Raw genomic sequence first — 11472 nt, forward strand, 5'->3', positions numbered from 1 at the left:
CTTAATCTGATTTCATATTACACGTGCCACATTTGAAGATGATTGTCTCTGTAACGCGCATACACGAATCCATGTTACTTCCATTTCACCTTTATACCATAGCAACTGACTGGTACCAGTTGCGCACGGTTGTGAGTTATCAGCATTGGAAGACAGACAATAAACATTCCCCCTCTCACTTCTATTAACGCCGCAGTAGCCCCGCTACATACCACTCTGCCCCAGACGTAACCGGCGAATTTTACTTGGCTCACTACAGAATTGACTTAACGTCAATCAAAATTGAGAACATTTTAAAAGATACTGATTTGTAAGTATTTCTCTTTGTTACTAAGCAAGAAAAATACGCTATTAAGAAGCTCTTAATGTTGATTAACGTTTTCGGATTCTGCTATTAGTTGATAGCAGCATGTTATAATAAAACTGATGAGAACAGCTAGTCGCACTAACATTTCATTTGGCCCGCAGTTGGACGTCCACTGGCCTACACGGTATTATTATTACTATTATTATTAATATCACTATTATTATTAATGGCAGTAGTCGGACACAACGCATTGACAGCCTCAAATCTTCAGTTTCAGCCAATCCAGAAGCAAAGAGTCCAGCAGTCAAGTGATTTACAAGAAACAGCCCGAAGTACAGTGCACAGTGTTGAATTTAGTTGATTTTAAATGAGGGTGCAGGATGTGGGCGAAGCTCGTGTCCCTAGTGTGAGGAGTGATACAGCTCAAGCATGTTTTGTAACAGTGACTTCTCTCCATGTGGATAGTTAGCTTTCCTTTCCGAGAAGAAGTTGCATATAGGATTTGAAATGCACTGTGAACTGCTTCATCATTGTTAAAAAAAGTTGTTAAAATACACAGCATCAATTGTTTTCTTGACTAATTAGGTCGTTTACTAAAACAGCTTAGTATTATTTATTTTTTCGAAATTTTAAAAATGAAAGGGTTTTAAGAACATACTTTTTCATTTTGCGGTTTCGTCAGGAGTTAATTTCGGTCATGGTGGGAGAGAAGAGGGATACTAGCTAATATCTGATAGCACTTAGAGACAATGGTTGTGAATCACCATTATAGTTTCATGAAGTTATAACCTGTTGCTTAACACCTATCCTACCATCCGCTTCTTTCCTCGTGTCATCGTTTTCCACGTATTCCTTTCCTCACCGATTCTGCAGAGAACTCCTCATTTCTTATCATATCAGTACACTTAGTTTTCCCTACCCTCCGTATCACCACGTTTCAAACGCTTCGATCCTCTTCTTTTCCAATTTCCCAGAAACCATTATTTACTTCCATACAGTTCTGTGCTCAAGTCGTATATTCTCAGACATTTCGTACTCAAATTAAGACCTGTGTCTAATAAAAGTTGACTTTTTTGACGAAGAATGTTCTCTTCAATTGCGTTAGTGAGCTTCCTGTGCCCCTTGCTTTGTCAAACATATATTATTTTCTTCTGAGACATAAAAACTCCTTCACTTCGTCTACAAGGCATAAAAACTCCTTCACTTCGTCTACTACCTAACGCCGATTTTCATTTTATGTTCAACGCTAATCTTGTTTACGCTGCTCCTCAATAAGTTCGTCTTGCTTTAGTTTTCCACCAACTGTGGTCATTAGAGCGTTCATTCTGTGCTAATTCCCGTCCATGGTAGAGGACGGAAATCACCAACAAGCGATTCACAAAGAAACACAATACAATTGAACAACTAGTAACGGTGCGGAAACAAAAGACAAAGACAGCAAGGTCAAAGATCTTAACACTAAAGATAAATGACAGGGTTCTAGTGGTCGATGGTCGCCACAATACCATCAACAGGTGTCACGTAATTCTTCCACAAAGTATAACAGTGTCATGAGTGAATCTTATCATTCATATTCTTTCACTCTAAATTTTAATCCCACGACTCGACCGTTGTCTCATTTTCTTCATGCTTCTTCAGCATATAGGTGCAACGGTAGTGAAGAAAGGAAACATCCCTGACAGAAACCCATTTTAATCCCTCTCGAAATTTATACATTTCATTAACGTATAAGTATTTTCCTGATGATCAAAATTCAATGTCGACTCTTCTATAAATCGCATCTGCTGAATTTTGTGGGAGGCAGAACGTAATATCTAAAACACACACACACACACACACACACACACACACACAATGTGAACCAAAATAGATACACTAGGACACCACAGCACACTTGCTTGCATACTAACAATGCAAAAACGTCCATAGAAAAGTTTCATCCCTTGCATATTTTCGGCGGAAATCGACGTCAAAGAAAGCCAATCTTCCAACATTGCAATCACATGTACAGCAAGCAACTTCTTTCTGTACTGTTCAGCTGTGCTGTGCATTTGGTACAGTGGATAGAGTACTGCATTGGTATACTCGAGACCAAGAGTTCTATTTCAGGTCTAGGCATAATTTTTTGCATTATATATTCTGTGCGAGATTACTATCAGACATTCAAACAGTACCAGTCGAAATACACTCCACCTATTTTTATGATGAAGGATACAAACGGAAAGGTAGCACATAACAATTATGACAATCCAATGATATTGGCTAAATATTTCAAACAGTTACTAAATAGTGTGGAACCTGAACTTCATTAGGAATTTGGCCCCCATCCAAGAAACAAGACTCATTTAGAAAGAGTTATACCATCACATCTAGATGAAGTACAAGCAATGATTAACTCACCTCATAATTATAAAGCAGCAGGTGAGAACCAACTAGTGGCAGAACTTTGAAAATATGCAAATGTACAAATTATTCTTAACTTACACAAACATCTTACTGACATTTGCAATACTGAGAAGTTACCAGAGGAATGGAATGTTGCAATAATCCATTCACTACACAAAAAGTAGATAGATTGGATCCAAATAATTATTGGGGTATATCCCTGCTGGATATTACTTATAAAATGTTTTCCAAGATTCTGTATTTCAGAATTCATGAACAGCTTGATGGTGAACTAGGCGAATATCAAGGAGGCTTTCTTCCAGGACGAAGTTATCCTAATCAAATCATTAGTCTCAAATGCATAATGAAACATCAAGGGGTCAGGGACAAGAAACTACTGATCACGTTTGTCGATTTTAAAAAAGTCTACTATAGTATCCATCGTGAATCTCTACTGTCAATTCTTAAAGAATTTGTTTTACATCAGAAACTTGCCAATCTCGTTGCAGTCACGCTTCGAAATACTTAAGCTAGAGTAAGGTTCAGAAATGAATTCTCTGAACCTTTTGAGATTCATACTGGCCTTCGACAAGGCGATGGATTGTCTCCATTATTTTTCAATTGTGTGCTGAAGAGTATCATGCGTGAATGGAGCAAGATATGCCCACCATGTGTTAAGATTGAAAGAAAGATTCGACTTAACTGCCTTGCATTTGCAGATGATTTGGCACTGTTAGAAAACAATATTGACGAAGCAAAGGTTCAGATAGAACAACTAGAACAATTAGTGGCAAAGGTCGAATTGCAAATTTCGTTTGAGAAAACAGAAATGATGCTCAGCTTCCCGGTTGACACATCCCATATCATACTCCATAATGATCAAAAAATTAAGGAAGTAAAAAAGTTTAAATATCTTGGTGAGATTATTACCTGGAACGTTAATGAAAGAGCATCAATAGATAATAGAACATTCAAATTTTAGCAAGTGCAAAGGATCACGTGGTCAACCTACAAAAAAACGATCTCTCTCAATAAATGCTAAATTTCGACATTACTTCTCTGTCGTTAAACTGGAAGCAACATATGCAAGTGAAACACTATTCAGACTAAATACTCAAGCAACAACTGACAAATTGCAGAAAGTTGATAGAAGAATACTCCGAACAAGTATCAGTAAGAAACATCAAGTTAATGGGCACTGGAGACTTTTGCCCAATTCAGTAGTGTATAAAGAAAGTGAATCCATTATTGACACAATGCGGAAAAGAAGGATTGCATTTTTCGGCCACATATCTCGCCTACCAAATATTAGAATCCTGAAGCAACTTTTTGGGTACTTCTGGAACAGTAAAACCAAAAACATCTGGTTTAAAGAAGTACAAAGTGATCTGGATGAACTGAATATCACCACACACCAAATTCAACACAGAGAATAGAAACTGCTTCTGAAGAACAAATACCCACAGCTGACATTCCAACCATCAGAACGGAAGAAGTGTGTCATCTCTGCAGAAGAACGAGCAGCCAGATCACAGCGAATGAAGAAGTTTTGGGTAACGAAGAAACTGCTGACTGCTAAGACCTGAACTTGATCATTGTAGACTCTGTTGTATTATGTTTGATTTTAGTGCCCCAGATTGGAGTAAACTATGTAAATAAATAAATAAATAGACTGTGTATTCTTAATCGTTATGCAGCAATTAAATCAGGTCTTATGCAAAATAAGTACAATTATCGATAATAACATTGAAACGAGAGTACAGTGATTTTGAAACTTCCTAGCAAATTAAAACTGTATGCCAGACTGGAGACGAACCCAAGACCTTTGCCTTTCAAGGACATACGCTCTAAGTGAGTTATCTGAGTCTGACTCAAGAGGCCTTTGCCAGTAGGTTTCATTAAGGCACACACTCTGCAGGAGAGTGAAAGCTTCAGTCTTGAAACAATTCCCCAGGCTGTGACGAAGCCGTATCTCGACAATATCCTTTCTTCCAGGAGTGCTAGTCACGGAAGTTTCACAGGAGAACGTCTCTGAAGTTTGTAAAATAGGAGATGTGCGCTGGCGGAATTAAAGTTGTGAGTGTGGTATCACGTACTGATACCACCCCATGGGCATCAGAAAGTCAGCAGTAGAATCACATGTTCCCATTCGAAGCTGACAGCGTTCGTGCAGGATCTGGCTGACACAGTGGTGCATGCCTGCTGAGCCACACCTCCAGTGGCTCCGTACAACGATTGCCCTCTTCCACTGCAACTATAGGATAACCAGCAGCAGCCACTCACCCGACTCGTACTTGGAGCTTCTTTGCTAGATGATGCTTTGCAGATGCTGCTTAGTTGCAGCTCCGACTTCATCATTCATGCTTTAGTTCAGACACTCTCAGCCTTGTTGACATATTGATAGTTGGACTCTGTTTCTTGCTGCATTATTTGTAATGAGTTTTTGTACACTTGGAAAATTACAAGTAAATCTCCCATTTGTCATGTTAACTTATTCGCTAATCTTTTCTGCTCCTGCCTAGCTTTCCTACAATTACAGTTGCTGCACCATTATGTAGCTCACCTGTCCTTGCAGTTGTGTATGAAGTCGTACACAACAGTGAAGAGTGGTCTTGGATCGTGCTTGGGTAGCTCAGTCACTAGAGCAATTGCTGCGGAAACGCAAAGATCCTGTATTCACCCCCACCCCCATCTGGTACACAGTTTTAATCCGCCTTGAAGTTTTACATCAGCACACATTCAACTGCAGAGTGAAAGATTTATTATGGTTACAATGTTTTTTTTTGTTATTTAACTTTTAAAGATGTGTTTTAGATTTAAATGTTTACTCTCACGTCTTCCACACATTGCACTCCTCCATATTTTCTGGTCTGTTGTCAGCTTCCTTTCTTTTTTCTTCCTCCCCCCCCCCCCCCCAATAAAAAAATCCCGAACCTGCCATTCTATTATTTGATCTATCCTTGCTTCGTTTAGCCTAGGTAGTTCCCCTGCAACCTTGAAAATCACACAGACATATCATCTAAGTGAAGTGTTTTGTACCATCTCGTCCACTATATTGAAACTCAGTTTCAGCTATACTTTCCTGCCATTAGTTTAGTCGATCAGTACCAAACATCATGCTTACTACTTCCATACCCATCATTTTGTTTACAACATTATGTCACAACTAGACCTAGCAAACTGCTTTACAAGTAATTACCATACCCTGTTTTTATTTTATTATCATGTAACAGCTAACTATGTCATTCAACTTTCAGTCAACTGGCCACTCTTACCAAAGGCGGTATGTATCTCCACATTCATAAGGTTTGTAATTACTTCTTCACTGTAAGAGGTAATTAATTTTAACGGATTATTACATTTCATGAATATTTCTGACGTGACCGCCCTATAATTATTATGTTCAACACTAAACCTGTAGCTGTGGGACATGTTAAGAAACAGTGCATTCTACATTATCATTAGGCAGATGAAAAACAGAAAGTTAAGAAGTAAACCCAAAACCAGAAGAAACTGTCAAACGCTTGTATTCCCTCTATGTTTAATCTATTTACTGTGCTCTAGCCAGGTTTGGTCCATGCATTCTGTTTGGGAACATAGCAGCATTATTCATTGGAACTGAGTTTACCTCTTGTTGTCTCAGCATATTTTTTTATTATTATTCTCCTAACTGTGTCAGCTTCTTCACCAGAATTGACACTCACGCTCATGTCATCTGCATAAGCTTGAATGTGCAGTTAAGAGTCTGGCACCCATAAAGGCTGTTCTCATTCCCCCATCCAATAGGATAACGGCAATATAATTCCAGGCCTCCCTCTCCCATTTTTAAGAAGCCCAGTTGGCCTAGAAAAGTGAGAGAGGGGGAAAGGAAGTGGTGACCTTGACTGTCAGGTGTGTTTGTTTACATAAGGAGATCTAACAACAATGCAGACTGAGCTTGTTCGCCTGGACAACCGCTACTATAGTCTGTCCATCGTAAGACTAACTCTGATGTAAACATTATACTGCATTTTCATCCATGTTTGCTACTACCTTATTGAATTTGAATTTTATTTCCTATGGAGCTTGCGAACATATCCCAACACACAATGCTTTCTGGCACATTTAAACACGGAAACCAGTCCATCAGGCCTGCTGTTATAGGAGAAACTGCAGATAATTGTGTGGAAACTTATTTATGTCTGTTTGACATGTCACAATGCATATTAATAGCGTTTCGTTTAATCTGTTTCGAATTGCTTTATTTTAACACATGTTAACGTATTTGAAAATGAGGGAACACTGAAATCAATCACGTCAAAAGTATTAAAATAAAATGTTCAGAAGCAGGTTAGACCAAACATTACACCTCCAGATAATTAACAAAATTGACAAACAGCAAATAAATAATAAAATATGAAATGCCATTTCAGTTTTAAAAGGCATAAATTAATATACTGTAATACTCTGGTAATACCCTTCTTAAGGACCAGGCAGAAACCATATTTTAGCTTAGAAAAAGAGGATCAAAAATACACACAGTATAATTAAATAATAAAACAATGACTATAAAAATAATAATAATAATAATAAAATACACACAGCATAATTTTCTGCGAAAGCAATGTGTGATTTTAAAAGTCTATTGCAGAGATGCTGAAGCCACCTCAGTCATGTGGCAACCCCTGAACTCCTTCCATCTCTGAATATGAATCAATAGAACACTGCCATCTTCAACTTTGATGAGTAGGCGATCAGTTACATGATCTGTGAAAACATCTTCTTATATTACGTGTCGTTCTGCACCCCGCCAGCATTCAGCAGTGACTTGCGACAGAGCTTTGTGCATGAATTTAAGCATGTCTGGTAGCTTAAATGTCGCATTGTCTCGTGTGGCATATCCTTTAACTTGGCTCCAAGTTCAAATTGCAGTGGTGCGGCAACAACCCAACAATAATGAACTTGCTCTGTGCAGTTTCATCCATAGTCTACTGAGCTACAATGTAAGCTTCAACCTGTTTCAGTAATACAAGCTTAATCTCAGTAGGATCGACATGTATTGCCTATCCCATCAGAGTATTTACAATGTCTACCTTCCTCCAAGATATTTATGGCCTACATTCAGCCTTAACATTACGATATGAAGCATTGTACTTGATTATAACACAGCTAGGCTTTAATTTGGGTAGAATATCTTTGAACTATTTAGGAACATTTCACCGTTCATGTCTTCATGCTAATCTTCATTGTTTCAAAAATCAATTCAGCATCTTCCACAAAACCACTATTGCATCCTATATGCACTGTAATGAGCTTTTTTCCTTTTCCTGTCGGATTTTTAACTACTGTAAGAGACTTGCAACAAAAGCTTGTCTTCTTTCATTCACTGTTTTGTCAGGCCACAGTTTTTATGTCACATGTTCTGCGCTAACCCATGTTTCATGAAGGTAATAGGTCTCCAGTTTCTCGCACCTGAACTGTTGAATCTGGCGGAGATAACATTATCCACAAAGCAATGTCCTCTCTACCTGCAATTACGCTATTTTGTTCCCTACTTTAGATTTGGAAACCAGTACCTACTATCAGCTCATAGGATGTCGTTCTTTTAAAAGTATGTAAGTCATCGTCGTTATTTATCGCTTGAAGTACCTTGTTTATTGTAAGTGCTTCGTTTATGAAGAAAAATGCGTGCACCTTTGACCACACAGCATTTTTATCGGGATCGTCACATTTTCCTAGAACAGACCACTGACGTTTCCTTGTCTTTCCTGGGCTGACAGCTTACTCACATTGTGTCATTCTTTATACACACACACATTACACATGTAACAGAAACATCGGTAAACTCAGATGTCATTGCTGCAGGTTCCTTTACTGGTAGAGACGGGTGTTTTTACAATAATTTCTCAAAACCATCGAGAGTTATCAGTTTTTCGCCGTTTTTTTAACGGCATTTCCCTTCTTCGTTTCACAAAATAACACAGCGCAGTTTCAGCCACTTTCACCGCGTACATGGGAAACAGAAAAATGGTTCAAATGGCTCTGAGCGCTATGGGACTCAACTGCTGTGGTCATCAGTCCCCTAGAACTTAGAACTACTTAAACCTAACTAACCTAAGGACATCACACACATCCATGCCCGAGGCAGGATTCGAACCTGCGACCGTATCAGTCGCACGGTTCCGGACTGCGCGCCTAGAACCGCTAGATCACCGCGGCCGGCACATGGGAAACAGAAACGAGTGAGAAACACTGCAATGACTTCCCAAGTGATTGAGAAGCGGCTGATGGTGGGGAGAGGGGGAGACTTCCCGCCATTTTCTTGAGTATTCACAACGGTGCAGGTTCTTTACGCCCTCCTACATTCAGAATGTTTCTTCACAATGATGTGCATAACTGAACGTTTCTGTGCAGGGACATCACCAGTTACAAACTTATGAATGGTGAGCAGTGAATTGTGACATACTGAAGGTGATTTTCCTCCCTACGCTCCATTTATTGGCTCTGAGCACTATGGGACTTAACATCTGAGGCCATCAGTCCTCTAGAACTTAGAACTACTTACACCTAACTAACCTAAGGACATCACACACATCCATGCACGAGGCAGGATTCGAACCTGCGACTGTAGCGGTCGCGCGGTTTCAGACTGAAGCGCCTAGAACCGTTCGGCCACTCCGGCCGGCCTCCATTTATTCCCAAGTGTCAACATAGTATGTTAGTTCATAAACATTTAAAAAAATTAACTTAGACTGGAATCAAACCCATAACATTGCATTTACAAGTCAGTTTCCACATCCACTATGTTACCACAACTGGGTAGATGTAGTGACTTCTTATAATGATACTGGACCATGTCTCTCAAATTTATTAAAAAGAACGTGAAAACTTTTTGGCGTTTCATGTTCAAAGGAGAAACTAAGAGACTATATACCAACCAATCTGACAAGTACTAATCAGGACTAGCAGTAAGGCAGTGCACAGAATTGTTCCCAGAAAGCGATTGGACACTGGGATTAGAAATAAGAAATACATACATGTGGTTCCTGAAGAGGGGCAGCAGAATTTTCAGTAGTTACAGGGGCTACAGTCTGGATGATTGCCTGATCTGGCCTTGCAACATTAACCAAAACGGCCTTGCTGTGCTGGTACTGCAAACGGCTGAAAGCAAGGGGAAACTACAGCCGTAATTTTTCCCGAGGACATGCAGCTTTACTGTATGATTAAATGATGATGGCGTCCTCTTGGGTAAAATATTCCGGAGGTAAAATAGTCCCCCATTCGGATCTCCGGGTGGGGACTACTCAGGACGACGTCGTTATCAGGAGAAAGAAAACTGGCGTTCTACGAATCGGAGCGTGGAATGTCAGATCCCTTAATCGGGCAGGTAGGTTAGAAAATTTAAAAAGGGAAATGGATAGGTTAAAGTTAGATATAGTGGGAATTAGTGAAGTTCGGTAGCAGGAGGAACAAGACTTTTGGTCAGGTGAATACAGGGTTATAAATACAAAATCAAATAGGGGTAATGCAGGAGTAGGTTTAATAATGAATAAAAAAAAATAAGAGTGCGGGTAAGCTACAACAAACAGCATAGTGAACGCATTCTTGCGGCCAAGATAGACACAAAGCCCATGCCTACTACAGTAGTACAAGTTTATATGCCAACTAGCTCTGCAGATGATGAAGAAATTGATGAAATGTATGATGAGATAAAAGAAATTATTCAGGTAGTGAAGGGAGACGAAAATTTAATAGTCACGGGTGACTAGAATTCGGCAGTAGGAAAAGGGAGAGAAGGAAACGTAGTAGGTGAATATGGATTGGGGCTAAGAAATGAAAGAGGAAGCCGCCTGGTAGAATTTTACACAGAGCACAACTTAATCATTTGGTTCAAGAATCATAAAAGAAGGCTGTATACATGGAAGAAGCCTGGGGATACTAAAAGATATCAGATAGATTATATAATGGTAAAACAGAGATTTAGGAATCGGGTTTTAAATTGTAGGACATTTCCAGGGGCAGATGTGGACTCTGACCACAATCTATTGGTTATGACCTGTAGGTTAAAACTGAGGAAACTGCAAAAAGGTGGGAATTTAAGGACATGGGATCTGGATAAGCTGAAAGAACCAGAGGTTGTACAGAATTTCAAGGAGAGCATAAGGGAACAATTGACAGGAATGGGGAAAGAAACACAGTAGAAGAAGAATGGGTAGCTCTGAGGGATGAAGTAGTGAAGGCAGCAGAGGATAAAGTAGGTAAAAAGACGAGGGCTGCTAGAAATCCTTGGGTAACAGAAGAAATATTGAATTTAATTTATGAAAGGAGAAGATATAAAAATGAAGTAAATGAAGCAGGCAAAAAGGAATACAAACGTCTCAAAAATGAGATCGACAGGAAATGCAAAATGGCTAAGCAGGGATGGCTAGAGGACAAATGTGAGGATGTAGAAGCTTATCTCACTAGGGGTAAGATTGATTTTGCCTACAGGAAAATTAAAGAGACTTTTGGAGAGAAGAGAACACCTTGTATGAATATCAAGAGCTCAGATGGCAACCCAGTTCTAAGCAAAGAAGGGAAGGCAGAAAGGTGGAAGGAGTATATAGAAGGTTTATACAAGGGCGATGTACTTGAGGACAATATTATGGAAATGGAAGAGGATGTAGATGAAGACGAAATGGGAGATAAGATACTGCGTGAAGAGTTTGACAGAGCACTGAAAGACCTGAGTCGAAACAAGGCCCCCGGAGTAGACAACATTCCATTAGAACTACTGACGGCCTTGGAAGAGCCAGTCATGA

The sequence above is a fragment of the Schistocerca gregaria genome, chromosome 3 (assembly GCF_023897955.1).
Source record: "Schistocerca gregaria isolate iqSchGreg1 chromosome 3, iqSchGreg1.2, whole genome shotgun sequence".
Taxonomy (NCBI): Eukaryota; Metazoa; Arthropoda; class Insecta; order Orthoptera; family Acrididae; genus Schistocerca; species Schistocerca gregaria.